Source organism: Poecilia latipinna, unplaced genomic scaffold, assembly GCF_001443285.1.
Source record: "Poecilia latipinna isolate Pla-1442-1.1 unplaced genomic scaffold, P_latipinna-1.0 Scaffold3718, whole genome shotgun sequence".
Classification (NCBI taxonomy): domain Eukaryota; kingdom Metazoa; phylum Chordata; class Actinopteri; order Cyprinodontiformes; family Poeciliidae; genus Poecilia; species Poecilia latipinna.
The window spans coordinates 20,762-39,445 of NW_015116334.1; the positions used below are offsets into that span (position 1 = coordinate 20,762).

General features: G+C 38.5%; 1 protein-coding gene across 1 annotated transcript in view; it reads right to left on the reverse strand.

Annotated features, from left to right (window-relative positions):
- Positions 1 to 9,890, reverse strand: part of LOC106941525 (receptor-type tyrosine-protein phosphatase F-like) — a 24,591-nt gene extending 14,701 nt beyond the window's left edge. Inside the window, exons 1-2 of the mRNA XM_015024576.1 lie at positions 9,774 to 9,890; positions 3,471 to 3,581 (exon numbers count right to left, since the gene is read on the reverse strand). The gene's annotated coding sequence lies outside the window, so the exon portion shown is untranslated. The remainder of the gene's footprint in view (positions 1 to 3,470; positions 3,582 to 9,773) is intronic.
- Positions 9,891 to 18,684: the final 8,794 nt, after the last annotated feature.

The window sequence follows — 18,684 nt, forward strand, 5'->3', positions numbered from 1 at the left end:
TTTAGTGATGGGATTGTTGAACAATCTGATGGCCAGTGGGAGACAACTATTTCTGAGTCTGGCTGTTCTGCAGCGGATGCTGCAAATTCTCCTGCCAGATGCCAACCAGATGAACAGACCATGGAGAGGATGGGTGGAGTCAGAGAGGATCTGGTTTGCTCTGGATAATCAATGTGTGCAATGTTCTGGATATTGAGGAGTGGAGTTCCAATGATCCTCTCCACTGTCTTCACTTCAGTAGAGACTTCCAGTCTGAGGCCTTGCAGCTCCCAGACCAGCTGGAGATACTGCTTGTCAGCAGGCTCTTTCCACCATCTGCACCTTCTGGTGGAAGGAAGCCGTTTCCATTCGTCTCAGAAAGTGCAGGCGCTGCTGTGCCTTTTTCACCAGTGAAATGATGTGAGTTGTCCAGCTGAGGTTGTCTGTAATGTGAACCCCCAGGAACTTAGTGATGATGACAATCTCCATTGCTTTGTCGTTANTGAGGACAGGTGTGTGGTTGGGTCGAGACCTTCTGAAATCGACAATGATCTCTTTTGTTTTATCGACTTTCAGGAGCAGGTTGTTTATTCTGCACCAGTCCACAAGATATTGTACCTCTTTTCTGTAGTTCACTTCATTGTTGTCCTGAATTAATCTCACAGTTGTTGTGTCGTCTGCATATTTCATGATGTGGTTGGTGTTAAACCTGGGACGACAGTCGTGGGTCATCAGGGTAAACAGCAGGGGGCTCAGGACACAGCCCTGAGGGGAGCCAGTGTTTAAAGAAATTACATTGGAGGACAGACTGAGTTCTGTCAGTGAGGAAGTCCAACAGCCAGTTGCACAGTGGAGCATTGAAGCCCAGGGAGACCAGTTTGCATACCAGATCCTGAGGAATGTACGTATTAAATGCTGAGCTGAGGTCCAAAATCAGCATCTGTATGTGGGTGTTTCTTTTCTCCAGGTGTACCAGGCTCAGATGAAGAGCAGTGGAGATGGCATCTTCAGTCGAGCGGTTAGGTTTGTATGCAAACTGGAATGGGTCAAATGATGGAGGCAGTATAGAGATTATGTGATCCTTAACCACTCTCTCAAATCACTTCATGATGATAGATGTTAATGCAAGTGGTCGAAAGTCATTAAGACATGTGATGATTGGTTTCTTGGCTATTAAGTCAGCTATTAAGCTGACTTAAAACATGAAGGGAACATGAATATGAATGTTTTGGTACAGTGACGTACTGAAGATGTCCATGAGCACACGGGTTAGCTCAGTGTTTCTCCAGGGATTTTTGCACAGCAGATGTTTCGAGCCTGGGGGCCTGTTCATCAGGGAGAAGGGTAGCTTTCTTTGCAGGGGTTTTATTTAGGGCTTCAAATCTTCCAAAGAAGCTGTTGGAAGCTAATGTCATCCTGTCAAGATGGAGATGTGGTTTTATAGTCAGTCACAGACTGGGTGCCCCGTCACAGTTGTCTGTGGCAGGGCATCATGAAAGAAACCTTGGATCTTTTGACTGTAGGCATGTTTTTCCTGCCTTGATGGTATGGTTTAGATTGGCCCTTGATGATCTAAGTGCGTCCATGTCACCAGATTTGAAAGCAGTATTACGCTCCTTCAGTCTAGTATATAATCATCCAAGGTTTCTGGTTGGCCCATGTGACTATTGACTTTGTTGCTGTAACCTTCTCCATACACTGTTTGATGTAGTTTAACATAGATGCTGCATACTCCTCCAGGTCCATGTGTTGGTTGTGTGTAGCGGCCTCTCTGAACATGCCCCAGTCTGTGCACTCAAAACAGTCTTGCAGTGCAGACATAGCTCCCTCAGGCCACATTCTCACCTTCTTTGCCACTGGCTTTTGTCTGGTGAGCAGGGGTTGGTATGCTGGGATGAGCATAACCGAAAGATGATCTAAAGAGCCGAGATGGGGCCGGGGGATTGCTGTGAAAGCTTTATTGATATCGGTGTAGACCACATCCAGTGTGTTTTCCCCTCTGGTTGGAAAATCCACAGGTTGATGGAAAATAGGAAGAACGGTCTTTATGTTAGCCTGGTTAAAATCTCCAGCAACAATAAAAACACCCTTCTGGGTATATGGATTGTCTGTCACTGATGGTAAGGTAAAGAGTACTCAGTGCTTGGTTGATGTTGGCACTGGGCGGGATGTAGACAGCAAAAATAACGGTCGTGAATTCCTGGGGTAGGTAAAAAAAAAGTCTACATCCCACTATCATGAACTCAATGTGTTCCAATATGTTCCTAACAGAGCGCTTTGCTCTCAGGCTGCAGATTTTTGTGGTTCCTAAAAAGTAGAATGGGAGGCAGATTCTTCAGGTATCAGTCTCCCCTTCAGAGGTAATTAAGCCATTTCATTTCAGTGTTTTGTACCTGTGGCACATCTACAAACTGCAGGACAGTGGCCCTTGAGGACTGGAGTTTGACACTAAGGTGTCATGATTCTTGGGTTTTAGTTTGTGTTTTTTGTTATGATGCATAGTTTTTGCGTTATTAGTTTTTTTCTGGAAGGTCTGTTTTCATAAATTATTCTGCCATTCCCCTTCCTGAATAGTTTATTTTGGTGTTAGACTATGAAAAAACTTAAACTTGAATAAACTGTCAGGTTTTTTTTTACTTCTTGCTCATCAGGTTTTGTCACAGGTAAAGTAAGGTAATTTTATTTATATAGCACATTATATAGCACAACAAAGTGCTTTACATGAATTCAAAGGAATACAAACAAACTAAGTCATGACACTCACCTGTTTTATCTGATATTTAAATTCCTGGCTTTTCTTTGTTCATTCCTGAGTTCTGTGTTCTGATTTGCTCAGTTTCTTGCTTATGCTAACCCTATGTCTATACTTTTTTAAGAACTTCAGCTGATTCCAATTGTCTGCACTGTGGTCCCCCAACACCTCAGCTATTTATGTAGGCAGCCAGTGTGGCATAGTTACTTTGAAAAAGTAACTTAAATTACTGATCACTTGAAAGTAACTAAGTTGGATTACACATTACTTTTTCAGCGGCTGCTGACAACAACCCTCTGCCACCTCTTTTGTATAAAAATTACATTGAGCTTTGCCAATACTTACTTAATTGCTAGTTACTTTATAATGCTAACATCAACAATGGATCTTTTACTTTTATGTTTACTTTTTTGTTATGTTTCATGTCCATGTTAACAACATGAGGCATGGTTAATAAAAATGGCTTCATGACATGTTAAAATTGTCTCATGGATTTTAGTTAATGTGTTCTTTGCAGTTTCTGTACAATAAATCTACTGATCTATTGATCAGTAGACACAGAGGTATATACAAATATAATTTATGTTTCTGTCCCATATTTGTATGACATTAAGTGGAGTACCCGAACTTGTTGCCACTGAACACCGAGTTGAGAAACCAGAGCAGATACTACTTCTGCTCTACCAGAACTAATAATGTGAATTGCAGTGAGAATGGGTAATTCAGCCTGAAATCTTACCTCGAACATAAAGGTTAGCAGGACTAGAAAAGCGAGTACCAGCGCTGTTCACAGCTACACATTCATACTTGCCCTGGTCAGACTCATCACTGTTTTCAATCTGAAGTGCTCCTGAGAAGAGAGGTAAATATATTATAATTCAGATCTACATTACATAGTGATATACATGCACATAAATACAAAGACTTTAAAGTTTGAAGTGTCACTGACAAAACTTTGAAACTATGCATAAATTGTTATACATTTTAGAGCAGCACCGATATTAATATCTGTATCCTCCTGATATTGACAAAAATTACAGATCGGGTTTAGGTGACAACGGGTCTGATCCATAAGATCCAATTCAATCTAATTACGCCATGTGCTCTGCTGAAGTGTGGTGCACACCACCACCGCAATGTAAAGCATATGATATACAGTATACCCAATATTTGCGCACTTATGTTATCCGTAACCAGAATTTGAAATGAATTTAAATGGCAAATTTTACTTTATTTTGAAAAACTAACACCCAGCATAACACCGGCTCCTGCCTGTTCAGCCTGTTTCAAGGGTTGCAAGGGAAAACCTAGAGTTGATTATTATACCGGGATCTATTAGCTATACACATGGTTTTACTTTGGTTTTGGACAATATGTTTTATGTTGTAAGTAAGCACATGACTCATTAACATCTCCATTAGAACAAAAATATGCTTTGGAGATGACAACATTCACCATAAAAGACACCAGACAAGAAAACACCAGTAATAAAACAATTAAATCTGGAGAGACTAATTTATATGATAGGAGGAATTCAAATCTAAAAGACTATGTTTCTCAAGGTGAGTTGCATAGCTTCCATTGTTTTTAGAACACTATTATTAGCATTGAACAGGAGCTGGTGGGGAGCGGCATCTGTAACACCAAAAATAAAATAATTATTTACGTCGGGTCTTCTTCTACCCTCAAGGAAAACATTGTCTAATATGTTACATATTTTTTCCACTTATTTGAGGAAATCCCTCCATTATGTACTTAGGTATGGTTAAATTCCACAAGGGCTCAGGGTTCACAGATGATTCTGTAACAAAAGCTAACAAGACAACAGCTCACAGTCTTAAAGCGTTCCAGGATTAGTTGAACATGTTGACCTAAATATGTTGTAATTTAACTATAAGAATGCTTTATGTGATACACCAAAACTTCATAATAACTTCAAAAATGTACATCTTTTGTTATATTTTTCACTGATAAAGGTCGCCATTTCTAAACCTGCTGGGTTGATGGGTTTAGTGCATTCTGTACTGGAATCTATAGAGTAAACACAGGAACGCTAACTTTACCTGAGTTGTTGTTTATCATATTATGTTTTACTGATGTAATTTTAGATAATGCCACAATCCTGGCAGTAATAAAACAATTAAATCTGGACAGACTCAGACAGAGAGAAACGACGATTAAAATTGTTTATTGATATGAATGAATTAAAGTTCTTTGGCGCTCGGATCCCGGCAGAAGACAAGGTGTTGCGAAATGCAATAAGCTTGGATGAGCATTTCCAATGCAGATTAGGGATGTCTTCCCCCTGGGCCCACTCACTGGTGGTGGAGGTCCTAGAAGGTTGGAGGCATGGAGAGCCAAGACCGTGGAGGTGGAGATGGGGTGGAGGTCGGTTGAGCATGGCTGGAGAGCGGGTGCCGCCACGGCTAAAGGTCCTTATAAACGGGAGCACGATCCGTGATTGGCAAAGAGAGGGCATGGTCCGATGCCGATAGGTTGACAGCAGATGAGGCGGTGACTGGATTGATCCAGGTGAGGCTGGAGAGTCTTCCAGTTTAAATTTACACCTAGACTTCATTTCAATCTGGAGAGACTCAGACGTAGAGAAACAACAATAAAACAATAAAAGGGTTTATTGACATGAATATTGACATGAGCTTCTTTGGAGCTCGGACTCCGGCACTTCCGGGGTCTGAAATGATGTGACATTGTGTTGTGAAATACAGTGAGCATGGATGACCATTTCCAATGCATATTAGGGATGTCTTTCCCCAAAAGTGAGAGCTGAGACCGATGCCGAGAGGTGGTGAAAGGGGCTGAGAGAAGGGACTAAGCTAAAACAGTACCTACGAACAGGACCTTAGGAATCTGAAGTGTTTTGGGTAGTTAGGGATCACAGTGTGGTGTTACAGAAAGGATGGTGGTGACTGAAAACAGAGAGACCCGCTGACTGGATGATTTAAATGACCTAAAATGATGCAATGCTGGTTGATGAAGGCCAGCTTTTGGGGACGCCATGATGTTGCAAAGTGACATGAAGTGACATCATATGTGTTGGCTGCCAGTGGTAAATAATTAGTATTAAAATAGTTTAGACAGAATCATATATTAGGCAACATGCACATTAGAGCGGGAGATGATATTGCTTGATGCTTACTGATAATTCCTCTATGCTGTACAAGATCGTAATATAGAAATATTACACAGTTATAAGAAAAACTGAACTCAAGACCTGGAAACATGAGGAATAGGAAGGCTCACTATTGATCTAGCTTTTTCCTCTAAAACTGCAGATAAATCACTCAAATCTGAAATCATTCATAACTTCTTCCACATCTGTTGTTTACGTTTTGGGTTACCTTCACAATTCCTAAAGAAGATCACTTCACCGCTTTGCAATGCCAAGGAATTTGTAGTAGTCTCTGAGAAATATTTCTTATTAAAAGCTTTCCCAAACTTTTTCAAGCTGAGGACCACTTAACCCAAATGGTTTAGCAATTGGTTTAAGTTCTTGGACTACCTAACTTGAAATTACCCCCACAATAACACAACATTTTAATATATATGAACTGAAATTAATTTATTAGTCTTTTAACTCACTTATTGTTGTCTTCTTTGTTCAGCCTAATGAGAAGAGTGGTGCTGTTTTATAAATGTGCCACGACAAAACAACTCAAGGTGCTTGAGTAGATTACAGGCTTTCCACATGGAAATCAAAAAAGAAGTTATTTTCTACTATCGTATGCATTAATAACACAATAAATAACATTTAGGACTATTTGTAATCTATAGGCATAATAAAATGAAAATATACATGAGTTGCTTTGAAAAAAAATAAAATAAAAATTTCTTTCAGCATGAAGAAAGCAAATTATTTTATTTCAGGTTTTAAAATGAAAACCTGAAATAAAAGTGGTGTACACAGCTGCTGCCCCAGGCCAGGCATACTTAAATCTGTGGTATGTTTAAAAAAAAAGTTCAACAAGTCACCTTGAGAAACTGAACAATATTCCTGTAGACACGGTCGTATAAGTGTATAAGAAGTCTCGGCAATGTTTTCTTTCCACTGGCATCTTTAGCTTGGGATTTAAGACAGTTTGCTTAGCCCTTGTATGTTGAAATGAGGTCCAACCGACCCCACACACGTAAAACCTGTATCATTTTCCATAGACCTACATTTGCCTCAGTCCTCCCACGCACAAGGGTTAAGACGCAGTCTTAAGCCATTTTCCATTATCATTTTTAAACATAGTCATTTGGTAAGTTAACAGTAAATGTTAGCTCGAGTCATGGCAAGTAAACGGTTGTTGACTACCAGTGGTCAGGGGACCACAGTTTGAGAAATTTTATTTCACCCAGATGTATGGAGAGTGACAACACAGTAGTTTATCATTTTTAAATTATATCTTGGTTTTATGGTGTCACAGACTCTTTAAACTTTAGAACCAATTATCAAGAAATAAAACAAATAGAAAGCTTGGTATCATCTTAAGCTTTGAAAACTACCAAACAGACATGGGATCAGTTTTTACTTATGTGTGATTATTTCATAAAGTAGATATGACATGACACATTTGGGTTTGTGATTTTTTATTTTATTTTGAATTATCACGCTGAGTCTATATTTGTTGCAATAAATGTTTATAAATGAGTTTGACTTGATTTTTATTTGAAGTTAACGGATATAACACGAGATTAACAAGATTAAGGTTAATAAACATTTTTGCAATACAGTAAAACTGTCTGGGAGTTTGAACTGAAAGCGCAACAAACCAAGACAAGTCTAAAATTGACAAAAATAAAATCATAATAAAAATAAAAGCCTTTTTTAAACCATCTGTAAACTGAGCTGACTGTACACTGAACTAGGATGTCAATACAATCATTCAGTTTAGACGATGCAATTACATTCACCAGTTTCTCTACATTACACAGGAAGATAATTTTAGCATTTTGAGGTCTTAATTATGTGACTTAATTTATGTATTCTTCTTGGACACATCTCCAGTAAATCTGATTCAGGAGTTATTGTGCCAAAAAAAAAAAAATATATATATATATATATATATATATATATATATATATATATATATATATATATATATATATATATATATATAGTGATGATTCGACAGACAAGCATCTGTTGGTTTTGGCTTCTGGAACTTAAAGCCTAGAAACAACTAAATTCAACTGATTCAATTGTCTAATCTGGATGGATGGATGGAAACTTTATTCATCCCTTTGGGATTTACACCAATACATCAAATCCTTAAACATTTTTTTAACATTTAGCCTGATTCTATAGTTCCTCTGTACTCCTGTTAGCCAGTGAGGAGTTGAAGAGTTTTATTGCACGAGGCACAAAGGAGTTCCTTAGTCTGTTGGTCCTGCATTTTGGAAAAAGCAGTCTCCCAATGAACCTGCTTCCCTGGCTGCTGATCACAATGTGCAGAGGGTGGCTGGTGTCCATAATATCTTCGAATTTCTGTAGGGTTCTCCTCTCTGCCACTGCTGTCAGAGAGTCAAGCCTTGTAATTCAGTAAATCATCAAACTCAGCAAAAGTCTCTCAAGGACTCAGAACTGTGTGAAAGCCGAACATCAAAAAGATAGAAAATGATTTAAAAATATTGTTGAAGATAGTAGAGCAGGGATCAGTGACATTTTTTCAATGTATAGAATATACAATTTAAAATGAATAATAATATACCTTTTTATTGCTTCTATTAAGTGTCTTTAAAAAATTTAAGCAGAGATGAGCTTCTGAAATTCACTAATTCACCACAGCTGGAATGGAGATATGTTTTTATGACCATAAACATAAAGTGCTGTTTCCCGTACTTTTTGTTCAACATTAAACAAAAAGTCAACCCAGAGGGGTTGACTTTTTTGTGGTGATTGGTGGTCCTACAGAATTCATTTTCACCATAAATTTTCTTCTGCCAAGGGAAAAAAACTTTTTCAGGAAGTAAGTTAAAGTAAATATTGGCTTACTTGTATTCTAATTGTTCTAGAAAAGGTTCTCAGTTTAGTTAGCTAAACAAGTAATATGTCAAGTTGATTAACTTATTTAAAGAGGCAGTACTCTGTATATTTCAGGCACATAATGTAATTTTATATCACAATCAAGTTACCTTCAGTTGTTATAAAATGACAACTGAAGGCTTTTAAGTCACGTAAAATATATTTACGTGACTTAAAAGAAATTTGACTTTGCAATTGGGCCTCGGTGTCTTTTAAGAAGCTCTTGTCCTTTCTGACACTCCAGCTTCTGCAAGTCATCATAACATTCCTCTACCATTCTCAGTGAAATGCATTTTAACTGCATTTCACTGAGAAGTAGTGAAATGCTTGAGCTCAGCCATTTCTGCTAATTGTGAACTTGTATAGTCTATGCAGTTGACGTTTTATTTATTTTTTGCTGTTGAGAGTTTATTTTTTTATTCATGTTTGTGAATTAAGGAAAGACTTGTTTTAATATCTACAGTGCCAAGTACTGTATCTATGATAAACAAGTACTGAGATGAATAAACACTGAGTTCAATAATATCTTTGAAAATCGTATCCCAGTACATAACAGTGAATGAAAAATGAAGTAAAAACTTCTTTATAGTCTAAAAATTGGAAAAGTCAAACACAACGTTGCCGGTGTAAGTAAAGAAAAAAAACAACTGGTTTTGTTTTTAATATTTTACACTTTACATTTTTAGTCACTATATGTGACCACAACCTGAGATAATAAGTATAATAAATACACGGTATAATAATATTTTACAAGATTTATCAAATCACAGTGATTTGAAAATATGGTTAGCTGTTATTGTTAGGACTCTGTTAACATTTATGTTAAAGGTATTTATTTCCATACTTCCTCCCTTTGTTTAATCTTCCTATAAATCCAGTGGAAAGGAGGTGTCTGGTGAAGGCAGAGCAAGTGTTAAACTGAGGACAGAACGAAGAATGAGGACAGAAATGAGATAATGAGGATTAAGGTAAAGGAAGGGGAGAGTAAACAGATTTTTCTTTACATGCTATTCTTACCTCTTATTGGCGTACCACCTGTGAGGTAATTTGAATGTAAATAAGATGAAGAATCAACATTAGCATTAAAAGAAAGCACAGGGAAGAGATAAATACAAGAGTGGCAGGTAAGCAAAGTCTGCAAGTCTAATTATTCAAAAAACATTAAAGAATAAATGTAAGATTTACGTTGTTTTACAACTAATAATTTTTAAGAACGACTGTAAACATCAGCAGTGGATGCAGTGCAGTTTTAATAATATCTATAGATATAATAATAATACTTTATTGATCTCCTAAAAGAGGGTGAATTTAGCTTGTCCCAGCACTGCACATAATAACAACAGTAATAAATAACAATGAGCATATAATGCACACATATTGCTCAGTATATGAAATATATAATCAAGACATACACTCCTGATCAAAATCTTAAGACCAGTCAAAAAATTGCAAGAATTTGCATTTTGCACTATTGATTCTAAGTAGAGCTTCACAATGTTAAAAGAAGAAATCAGCGTAAGAGACAAAAACTTTTGAGCAGGGAATTAATTGAAAACTGCATTTACACTCAAACATGATTTTTTCAGCTGATCAAAAGTTTAAGACCATAGCTAAAAAAAAACCCCCGAAAACCCCCCAAAACAGAAATCAAAGTGTCAAAAAAAAGGACTCAGTTATGAGTAGCTCCACCATTCTTGTTGATGACTTCAAACAATCGTTTCGGCATGGTTGATGCCAGTGTTTCCAGGAGGCTAGTGGGAATGTTGCTCCAAGTGTTGAAGATGGCTTCACGAAGGGCATCCACTGTCTGGAACTGATGTCCATTTTTGTAAACTTCCCTTGCCATCCATCCCCAAATGTTCTCAATTGGGTTTAGATCCGGGGAACATGCAGGATGGTCCAAAAGAGTGATGTTATTCTCTTGGAAGAACTCCTTTGTCAGGCGGGCATTGTGAACTGCAGCATTGTCCTGTTGAAAAACCAGACGAGGGCCCTCAGTCATGAGGGATGCCCGCTGCAACATCTCCACATAGCCAGCTGCTGTTTGACACCCCTGCACAACCTGAAGCTCCATTGTTCCATTGAAGGAAAACGTACCCCAAATCATGATGGCGGCCCCACCACTGTGCCATGTAGAAAACATCTCAGGTGGGATCTCCTTGTCATGCTAGTAACGTTGGAAGCCATCAGGCCCATCAAGGTAAAATTTTTTCTCATCAGAGAAGACAACTTTCTTCCACCTTTCAATGTCCCATGTTTGGTGCAAACGGGCAAGGGTGCACCAAATTAAGCACCAGTAATGGCCTTAATTTGGGTAGAGGATCGTCCAGTGTCTTGACGGACAGCCAATGGGATCCTGCGGCTCAGAGCTGGTGAATTTTTTTGGGTCTACCACTTGACTTTTTTGTTCCATAACCCTCAGGATTATTTAAAAAATGCAAAATGACTGTCTTACTGCCTCCAACCTCAGCAGCGATGGCATATTGTGAGAGGCCTTGCTTATGCAGCTCAACAATCCTACCACGTTCAAAGTCAGTGAGCTTTTTTGCTTTTGCGTCTTGACAGTGTAAAGACTTGACAGAAAATGACATGGAATCCAGATTTTTTGCACAACTTTTGGCTTTTAAACACTATGGTCTTAAACTTTTGATCAGCTGAAAAAATCAAGTTTGAGTGTAAATGCAGTTTTCAGAAAGTTCTTGTCTCTTGCACTGATTTTTTCCTTTAACATTGTGAAGCTCTACTTAGAACCTTCTTAAGATCCAATAGTGCAAAATGCAAATTCTTGCAATTTTTTGACTGGTCTTAAGATTTTGATCAGGAGTGTATATAGATAATATGCTACAGAATATTACATGATAATATAACATATCATTACATGATAATACAAATAATATGCTATGAACCTGCTTTCCTGGCTGCTGATGAAAGCCAGGAAAGCAGGCTTTCATCAGCCTGCTTTCCATCATTGATTTTGCGTTTATGAAAGATTAGGATTCTTAAATTAATGATTCTCTCAACAGATTATTTTTTTGCCTTTGCTGGTGTGTTTTGTACACTTTGTGGTATTTACTTCCCTTTCTCCAAGTCACTGTTTCTGAATTTTTATCGTCTCTCTTCAATTGTCTCATTGTACTACGCTATTCTTAGTGAGCAAAACAAAAGTTTTTTTAGATCATTATTTTTAGAGTATAAATATTCCAGAGGTTAGGTTTTGTTCTTTTAAACTTTGCTCACCTTTAGTTTCTATTGTTGCCAATCCGATCTGGATTTAAATTGTACTTTGGAGTTTGGATTTTAAAGCTTCCATTATTAAATTATTTATTCTTGTTTCCATGAAATCCCTACAGAATTAACTTTTTCTTGTGTATAAAATTAAGTTAGTTTTAGAAATTGCTAAATATTTTAAAAACTTTGTCTCAAACTGACCTACCTCACAGGACAGACAGTTTTCACTAATTTTTCATCTCAGTGACATTGCATGTAAGCTGCAGTATGTTCTATTCTGGTCAGTTTGAGAAGCAGCGTGTGCTTTTGTTTTTCTGTTGTTGTTTTTTTGTCAAGGTTTTTATTGGCTCTAGTGGTCTTTATTTGGAATTGTTAGACAGAAAAGAAGGTAATGAAAAGGGGAAGACATGCAGCAAAGATCACCAGGCTGGGACTCAAACCTATGACGTTCACACCAAGGACTGGATTGTGCTTTGCCCCTGCGCCACCACTGCCAAAATTGGGATGCATAGTGTAAATATGTTTTGAAAAATGTCTATTTTACATGTGTGTAGTTGAGTAAGGGATGTGTAACTTATATGCCCTTATATGAGGGTTGGTTTTTACATGTGTGTAAAATCTGGATAACCAACCTGCCTTTCTTTATTTGATCAGAACCAGAGATGATTAGACAGACTGAAAGACAGCAGAGGGGGATCACTGGAAACTGTGTGGCCCCTGGGGATTTTATAAATGGCACAGCAACAGTTTCCAGAGGGTGACGACAAGACTGACACCTTCCATTCCTCTTTGACAGCTAAAACTTCTCCAGCTTACTTGTTGGAGCTACGGATCGATGTGCATCATTAATTGTTACCTTGGGCAACCCCTACCTAGTGTAAAATGCCATTTTCAATATACTGGAAACAACCGAGCTGCTTTTCCCCGAACGCAGAAGCTGACGTGCAAAGAGTCCCTTGTGGTCAATTAGACAAAATCAGAAACAAAGTTAGCAATACTCTGAATGACCTAAAAATAATTTTTAATATCTCAGAAATCAAAGCTGCACTAACGAAAATTTGAACGGCACAAACCTGCACAAATGGAGCACTAACCCCTCAGACTATTTGCTGGATGTTTTGACGTGGGTGGGGTGTCAGGTTCACTCAGCGGCACACCGCTAGCCTCACCTTGAACAACTGACGCACATGCGCGATGTGCAGGACTGAGCAGCGCACAGGGTGCCATATCCATAGACATAATATAAGAGTAGACCCCGCACTGGCCGCTCCGGCGCAGGAAGTACGGCGGCCATCTTGGAGCGGTATACCCTCCTTCTTTGCTCAATCAAAACAGCAGAAGATGCCTCAGCACTGAGGGACATTGTTGTTCTGATCGATGGATTATTGATGTGAGGGCTCCACAGACAACATTTCACAAGTAAGAAGGACATATTATTGTGATTAGAATATTACTTTACTGTATTTATGTCCATAGGTGAGATACCAGCTAATATTAGCTACAGTGCTTGGTGTAATACGGGTTCAGCCCCGCTATGAAGGCTAACTGAGATTCTGTAAATCTAAAAAAATTAATTATTCTCTAACATTGACTTAGATTATCTGACACAAGAGCCTATATTAGAAATGAAACAATATAACACATATTATAAAACTTATATTATGTGTTATAACATTCACCAGCAAAGTTTACACAGGTGATAAAGACTATTATTTAAATGTAATTCTTTCACTCTGTCAAAAGTAAGATACATCCTAAATCTTCCGTTTTTGTTTTGAAAATTTCCTAAAGACACGATGCGAGGAAGAAGAGGGAGAAATCTATAAAGAGAGACGGATTCACTGCAGCACGGATGAATCTCACATCGGATTTTGGACTCGTCGGCTGAAAAACATAAACATATATATATAAAATTCACTATTAATCAATATTTATTTGTGTTATTATTTTTTTAAATATATATATTTATTGAGTTTTCAAAATACAACATACATAAATCATACACAAGAGTATGAAGCATATACATATTTAACAAATTACTGTATAAGAAAAATATACTCTTACCAATACAGCAGTACCAATAAAAACATACAATAACTAAAAGTAAAAAAATAAAATAAGAACAAGTCAAGGCAATTATCTAAATAACTGGACACAGTGCACTGGTTACCATTTACACTTTAGGATGGTACAACCTGTCTATAAAGGCACAGGTGGCATACTAAGAGACTGAACGAGCGTGAGGGTCACTCTTAGACTGAGAAAGATGGTCCAAAAACGGCTGCCAGATACTACAGAACTTATTAGTGGAGCCCAAAACATCATACCGCAGTTTCTCCAAATGAAGAATCTCAGTGAAATCACTTAACCACATTTTAAACTGAGGAATCTTGTCAGTTTTCCACAATCTTAATATTACTTTCTTAGCCGTTACCATTCCATACATCACAGTCGTTTGCATAGAAATGCTGCGGCTCCTAAGTGAAGGAGAATATCCAAACAATGCAATCTGGGCATCTGGAACCAACGTGCATCCATACACTTCAGAAAACAAGTTAAAAATGTCACACCAATATTGGAAGAGTTTGGGACATGACCAGAACAGATGCGCCAGGGAGCCATCAGCGGACTTACATTTATCACATTTTGAAGATATTGAGTCCTCTCAATATCTTCAAAATGTGATAAATGTAAGTCCGCTGATTTTCTTCCGGAAGAGAAACAAAATTTGGGATGTTAATTCGAACAAAATTTTTAATTTGCAGATATCTTAAAAAATCCGCATCCAGAAGAGAGAAACAACTCTTCAACATTGCAAATGAAGCTAACTTTTTGTTAATATACAAATTTTTCAGCGTAATTAGGCCTTTTAGTCTCCAATTTTTAAATGATATAGCGATGGGAGAAAAGCATGGTTACGTTAAATTGGGGCATGAACTGAGGTCTCTGGTAGGTTACAGTATATCTTAATTTGTTTCCATATTTTCAAACAATTTAAAACAATCAAATTATTTATTCCACTATTTGTTGGAGATATTGGTGCCGAGAAAAGAAGTGCCGGAAGAGAACTGTTTATAACACTAGTTCTTTCAATAGCCACCCAAGGGGGAGAGTTTGCAGGAAGTTCCTGAGCATCACCCTCCTGCCAGTATACCAAGGCCCTTGCATTCGCTGCCCAATAATAGTGCTGGAAGTAGGGTAATCCTAACCCCCCCATCTCTCTTGGTTTATGTAAATGAGTTTTTGATATTCTATGAGCTTTAAAGCCCCAGACAAAAGGCAAAATTATTGAGTCCAATGATTTAAAAAAGGCCTTTGTTAAAAAAATAGGCAGACCCTGAAAAAGATATAAAAATTTAGGCAAGGACACCATCTTAATAGCAAAATGCGGCCCATCATTGAGAGTGGGAGTGTTCTCCATTTATCAACATCTTTCCTAAGATTATCCACTTTTTCTAAAAAGTTCAATTTGAAAATTTGTTTGGGGTCTTTAGGCAGAATAACTCCAAGATATTTAAGTTTGTCAGTTATCTTAAATAAAAGGTTATCTAAGAATTCAGAAGTAAGTCTTGCACCTAATGACATAAATTCACTCTTCTGCCAGTTAATAGTATAACCTGAAATCTCGCCAAATGACTGAATAAGGTCTAGGAGAATTGGCACTGACTGCTCAGGATGTGATACAAAAACAACAACATCAGCATACAATGAAATGTGATGGTCAATGTTTCCCAATTGAATTGGTTTGATTAGGGAGTGCTTTCTAATACTAATGGCAAGGGGCTCCATAGCAACCACAAAAAGCAGAGGACTAAGGGGCAACCCTGGCGGGTTCCCCGATGCAGTAGAAAGGGCTCTGACTTGTCCTGGTTTGTGAGGACAGAGGCAGAAGGTTGAGCATACATTGTTTTAATCCATGACACAAATTTACTACCTAACCCAAATTCCTCAAGTACAGTCAAAATGTAAGGCCACTCCAGTTGGTCAAATGCCTTTTCAGCATCCAGGCAAAGAACAGCTCCCTTAAACTTACTGTCAAATTTATGATACATAATGTTCATTAACCGTCTGATATTAAAAAATGAAAACCTTTTAGGGACAAAGCCCGTTTGGTCCGGATGAACAATAGAAGAGATATGTTTATTTAGCCTATTTGCCAGTACTTTAGCGAATATTTTAATGTCAGAATTCAATAATGAAATAGGATGATATGATGAGAGCTCTGTCTCCTCCCTGCCTTCTTTATGTAGTAATGTGATATTAGCTTCATACATAGTGGGGGGAAATTTTCCTGAGTCAAGAGAGTGAACGAACATCCTCTGGAGGAGAGGAGCAATCTTCTGGGCATATCTTTTATAGAGCTCAGTTCCAAAACCATCTGGTCCTGGGGCTTTGGCATTGGGAAATGACTGATTACATCAACAATCTCTTCCACAGTGATGTCTGCGTTGAGTGCCTCTCGCACGGCTTCACTCATCTTTGGGAGATTTAGATCTTTAAGCCAGTTTGAGGTATTTCCTTTTGCTTTGGACATGTATAGTTGTTCATAATATTCCTTAAATGAGTCATTTATGTTTCTTGGTTCAATTATAATTTTTCCTGCCTTGGACTTAATTTTATGTATTGCCCTGTTGGCCTGCAAGCCCCGCAGCTGACGAGCCAACAGTTTATGGGGCTTATCACTCAGCTCAGCTCAAAGTGCTTCTGCTTAATTTTAAACATCTGATCAAGCACCTTCCTGGACAGAATAGTGTTATATTCATACTTTAATACAAGAATGTTTTGTAAAATTGAAGGATTGGAAGAGGACTTGTAGTTAGATTCTAAGCATGCTAATTCAGTCTCAATTTCTGAGAGGCGTTTCCATCTTTTGTTTTTCAGGAATTTTTCAAAAGAAATAATATGACCCCTGGTCACAACTTTAAAAGTTTCCCATAAAGTAGAATCTGTAACATCTTTTGTATCGTTAGTGTCTAGAAATTCAGAAATTTTGTCATCTAGGAATTTACAGAATGTCTCCTCTGATAGCAGGGATTGGTGAAAACGCCAGAAATATTGTTGTTTCTTATGGTTAAGATCGAGAGTCAGTGAAACTGGAGAGTGGTCAGAGATTAAAAGTGTATGATATTTGGAGGATATTACATTAGGTATTAATTTAGAATCCAATAGAAAATAATCTATTCTTGAATAGGACTTATGCACATTTGAAAAAAAGGAATAGTCCCTCTCCACCGGATGCTGCAGTCTCCAAACATCAACCAGATTTGTTGTGGTCATGAGGGTGTTCAAAACCACAGAAGAGGAGGAGGGTGGCTGTCTCGTTCGAGCTGACCTATCCAGGTAGATGTCAAGCACGCAGTTAAAATCCCCTCCCAAAATTAGATGTGTATCAATCAGGTCTGGATCCAAATTAAATATTTTTCTGAAGAAGCCTGGGTCATCAAAATTAGGACCATATACATTAAGAAGCGTGACATAAAAGGAATATAAATAGCCCGTTACGAATATAAATCTGCCATTTGGGTCAGTCGCAGTAGAAATGTGTCTAAATGGAACTGTTCTACGAATCAGAATTGCCACCCCACGAGCTTTACCTGAAAAGGTGGACTGAAAAACTTGGTTGGTCCAGCTGCATCTCAGTGACCCCTCCCTGCCTGGTCTTACGTGTGGTTCTTGAAGGTATATAATGTCCACTGATAAGCTCTTTAAATGAGAAAATACTTTAGCCCTTTTTAAGACATGCCCCAAACCCTTAACATTCCAGCTGGTAAAAGTTATGCCACCGCCTTGCAATGATGTGTTATGATACACAGAGACTTTTTAACAGAATGGCTTCAGTGCACTCATGTGTTAGCCTGGCCGAGTATTGAAACACATAAAATATTTTTTTAAATAAAAGAGACCAACAAAAAAATTACCCCTCACCCCACTTTCCCAAACAAAGCGAGAGTAAAAGCCCCACATAACCAGATAGAGGAAGCCGGGCCGCATAGGCCATACAAATACAGAACCAACTCCACAAAAAGGCTCCCTCACCCACTCAAATTTTACAAACTTAGATTATGGTACAAACATCAAGCTGTTATAAAAGTAATTCCGGTCCCCAGTGACCCTAAGCGAGAAGCACATACCACAGTGTCTCTAACTTCCAGATGCTCAGTGACTCTGTAAAGTTTCTGCAAAGACCTCTGCATCCCGCGGAGAGGAGAACGTCTTATCCGTAGAGCCGATGGTGACACGTAAACGTGCTGGATACAGGACGCCGCACCTCACTCCAGCATCCTGCCGCTGCCTCATCACCTCCGCCGGATAGTCAGGGAAGATGTAGATCGGCTTATCCTTGTGACGGAGGGGGAACTGCTGACGGGCCAGTCGTAGAATCGTCTCCTTCACATGGAAGTAGTGAATTCGTGCTATCATTGCTCGCGGCCGCGCGTTGTCACCAGGGAGCCTGGTTCCCAGCCGATGCGCCCGGTCCACCTCCAGCTGTGTGTGAAAATGATCCGCACCAAGCAGTTCCGGAATGAACTTAATCAGAAACTCTCTTGGCGATCCACCCTCGATTTTTTCCGGCAACCCGATGATTTTAATATTCTGCCGCCTGGAACGGGCCTCAAAATCAATCATTTTCACGCGTAGAGCTTCGTTCTCCGCCTGCATCCTGGCACAGGTCTCCTCCAGTTTGGGAGAGACAGCAGGC